Here is a 4,450-nt window from a genome sequence, read left to right on the forward strand (position 1 = left end):
GTAAAATGAAAAAATACACACACAAACTAAACCTAAAAAACCATGCCACAAATATGCCCAACGTTGAACCCTATATCCTATTCCACATATGCCCAAAGATGTGGGGGAAGAAGTTTAAAAGAGGAGTATAAACATGGTAAATAAAAAAATGGTTGAGTGCTACTAACCTTTTGTCTACACAATCCTATTCTCCTAACAACTCGGAAACTTTGTACTGAAATTTTGTCTGTGCAATCCTTTCCTTGTAATAACCTATAAACTCTATGCATTATTTGTATCCTTTCAAGCTTGACTACATTATTGTTTTTTCCTTTTCCTATGCTAATGCTTTAAACCTGACTTATAGGTATAAATTATATACTATAATAAATGTTTTATATATTAAATGAGATTCTTAATTGTAAGAGTCTCTTCGGAGACATCGAATAAAATTGGAATGATACAAATAAGATTAGCATGACCCCTGCACAAGGATGGCATGCACAAATCGAGAGAAGAGATTAACCATAAGATAGTTGTAAATTTTAAGATATTATATTAAGAAATATATTATTAGGTACTTGGAGCTTTAAACCTAATTTATGATGCTTTAACCCCGATCTATACATATCATATTAAATTATTGTAAATGTATGTATAAGTTATAAAATAATGTTAATTATAAAATATTATATTAAGAAATATATTCTCCAATGTCTTGTGCCTTAAACCTAAGTTATGGTTCTTTAACTGCAACCAATAAATTTAAATCATATTAAAAAATGTTATGTATACTAAATTATTTTAAACGTAAGTATAAAATCTAACATAATATATTAATAAATAAATTATTATCCCTGCATAGGTGTTTTAAACCAAACTTAGAGTTCTTTAAACCTGAGCTATGGTTATAAATTATAAATTATAATAAATGTTATGTATGTTAAATTAGATCGAGAATATTTTTTTTTGTCAGCCATGTAAATAAACCAGATTTGTTAGCAAGTAAAGCCAGACAAAAACATAAACAACGTTTCCATTTCTTACATATATCCCAAGAACAAAATGGCTAGATTAACCAAAACACATATAGAACTAGAAAGCATTCTGTATTTTGCATATTAGGGAGGGAGATTTAGAGCTCGACCCATCGAAGTCGTTGTAGGGTCATGAATTTTATGGACATGGCCGTCAATGTGTGCTAGACGCACCTCAATCTCATCCATACACTCATTGTTGTGGCATTGGCTGCATCGCATAGAAGCCAAATACTCCAAAATTTCTCCCTTGATATATTAAACATTGTTGATGTAGGTTACAATCTCATTTTAGTCATCATACCTCTATTGGTGGATAATCTCTAGGTTGGCCTAAATATCCCATATATTATTAGCTATTGTTCCAAGTGAGGGAGGTTGTTTTACACAACCTGAAGACTGGGTCTTGGCATGTGCTATCTCACCTCCCATATCCACACCTTCTACATCATCCTCATTTAGCTCCACTGCCCTATTAGCTTGAGCACCATGCTTGCCACGAAGCCTCCACCCTATCAAGCACGCCGATGTTGCATATCATTGGCTCCTCCTACAACTGATAGAATCCCCAACAAGGCCTCACAACAAGGGGTTTACCCCACTAGTGGACCACCTTATGCAGAGGCACATTGTATGACATAGGCCCCAACCCTGGCACAAAATAAAGCTCTCCCCAAGAGGTGAGATGAGCCCAGAAATCTCAGTAATGACAAAATTGACAACATATAATATCAATCAAACATGGTGTAATAATACCTTTAAGTGAAGGACCATCATTAGCTTGGGCCATTGTTTCCCAACCCCACCCAAACACACAATGTTACCATGAACTGTTGGGTGCCTAACAAGCCCCCAAATTCCAAACATGCTAGGTTGAGAGAAATTCCCCCCACTACAACATATTTCCTTAGAAATCAATAGGGCTCCCTCATGCCTAGACCACCCACCAGCGAACCACAAGTTCAAAACTTGTTGCTCACATTGCTTCCAAAGCTGCACAAGTAAAGCATTGACATGAAACACTAATAGGGACATGAATGAATGAATTACTTCATTAGTTACCTTTGCAATGAAAATTTTGGGTCACAAGTCTAGAAACCTGTTAGATGAGTCGAGGGTGTGGTAAATTTGTGTAGGTTAACCCAATAATGCAATATAAATCAAAGCAGAATAATATAACCTACTTCTACTATCAATTTGCAGAAGCTTAAAGATCAAGCTGAATAATATAACTTGAAGAAGAAGAATCAATGGTACAATACACATGAAAATTCTTTGGGCAAAGCCTCAACTAAAAACCCCACACTATAGTATTAGCATACATGGTGGAAATACATAGGAATTATATAAAGCCTTAGCTCTCACAGCTAGCTAGCTCTCAGTAAAATCCTCACAAATGCTCATAGGAAGTCTTGGCTTCTCTCCAGCCTTCCTCTCTACCCTCCAAGCTCCTATTTCCTTGTGTTGTTCCTTGTGGATGATTCCATGTTACCAAGTTGATGATCTCTCTTCCAAAACTGCGCAATCCTCAAGGATTTATCCTTGAATGGATGCATGAGTTTTCTCCATGACAAAAAACATGCAATTGATAGTACACTGTCCTTGAACATTAATCTCAACTGGGTCTTTCTCAAAATAGACATGCATGACTTTCTGATAAGGGAATTTCCAGTTAACTAGAGTAGCATTGGTTGAGTGCATTAATGCATCAATTGACTGTTAACTCACTATTAGTTCCTCAAACAGTTTGGAACTAATTTAACTGGACTTAACTCAGTAAACTGAGTTAACTAATTACAACTCAAATATAACTCAATCTTATCTCCTTAATTTAAGGGATAACTCTTGCATGACTTGAGAAAGACTTCTAACTTGAATTTCTCCAACTAATTTATTTAAAATTAATTAATTAATTATTTCCAAGTAGGTATTAAGACTAAATTCGGTTTTAATTCACAATTTAATTCAAAGAAAAATTAAATTGGAATATTCTTGTTGCCATAGTTCAACAGAGGGCCACTATGAGACATCCAGGCAGAGTCAATCCTCACTCAAGCACTAACCTAGGATCCCATATAACTACTTGTTCGACTCTTGTTTGCAATGCTTCCTCTGAATGCCACCCTTTAACAGCTTCTATACCCCAACTTACTATCCAAAGAGGCTCTCTGAATGAAACAAGTAGGTGTTACCTTTCAACCTCCAACTTTTGATCTCTCAAATGACGCTTCTGCTCACCACAACCATTTCCACAACAATAAGAAGCGACGCAATCTCTATAAATTTCTCCTACACGCCACTGGGCCTCTTGTACTTGTCATTTACTATCCTCATTACGACTGCATGGGAGAGCTTGAAATACCCTGATATGGTGTGCTTCTCAAGTCAGTCACCCCCAACAAGGATAGATCAAGAATATTTTAATTAAAAAACAAAATTTAAACTATTTTTTTTATCTATATATATTTCGTTATGTGTATCTTCATCATATGTAATGTGTTATAGAGCCAACATTTAAAAAAAGTTGACATACTTACATACATCTAACATCTAATGTTTAATACCTACAATCTCCCTTATATTGAGTTGTAAAACACCTCTTGGTGCAATACAAATAAAATTATAATAAAAAAATTTGAATCGAATCGAATCAATTTATTATTTTTATTTTTTGTTACTTTTTTTAATGAGTTGATATTATGTTTTAATATTATTTGATTTAATATTTCATCTAATGTAGTATTACAACATCTTTTCAATATTGTACTATAAAAGAACTCTCAACAATCATTTATTTTATATAAAAATTAATGGAAATAAAATATTATAATAAATCTGTTATGATGAAGAAGATGACAATGTTATGTTATGGTATATTGAAATCAATATTACTATCAAAATTTTCATTCTTTATCATTTACAATTTCCTTACATCCCCTAATGGTGTTTTGGGAAGTTTTAGTGTCTACGGATAAATGCTTAAACCCCTAGACTGGTAGCTAAGTCTAGAACAACAGTGCAAAGTATTCTCTACTTTTCCTATGACCAATAGATTAAATAAGAGTCAAAGAAGCCTACCTGTAGCTTTCGCTTGCTCCTTATCTCTGTTGACCAATTCTGTCAGTCCTCTCCATACTTAATCTGCTTGAAGAGTACCTACACATAGATAGCAGACAAAACCGATCAAAGCATATGATAATGATCTATTGGTTAAACATAGAATGGAATCAAGTACATGATACACATATGAAAGCATAAATGAATAACACAAACATATGCAAAAAGCTTTGAACACTTTATTAGTAAAAAGAAGAGTTAAAACCCATTACTCGATTCAGCATCACTCCTCCAATTCAATCCTATCCTATCATCATAACAAGCAAGAAATTTTGACATCATTACAATACTTAATCGACTCAAGTCTCGCACTAACA

The 4,450-nt window shown here is 33.8% G+C and overlaps 1 non-coding gene across 1 annotated transcript; it reads left to right on the forward strand.

Moving 5' to 3' along the window:
- Positions 1 to 406: 406 nt before the first annotated feature.
- LOC149213599 (U6 spliceosomal RNA) lies at positions 407 to 509 on the forward strand. The gene has a single exon (XR_016251586.1). It is a non-coding gene; the product is annotated as a U6 spliceosomal RNA (small nuclear RNA).
- The last annotated feature ends 3,941 nt before the right edge of the window (positions 510 to 4,450 follow it).

The sequence above is a fragment of the Pinus tabuliformis genome, chromosome 1_1 (assembly GCF_031772625.1).
Source record: "Pinus tabuliformis cultivar Carrire ecotype Pingquan chromosome 1_1, CPIR1, whole genome shotgun sequence".
NCBI classification, from domain to species: Eukaryota; Viridiplantae; Streptophyta; class Pinopsida; order Pinales; family Pinaceae; genus Pinus; species Pinus tabuliformis.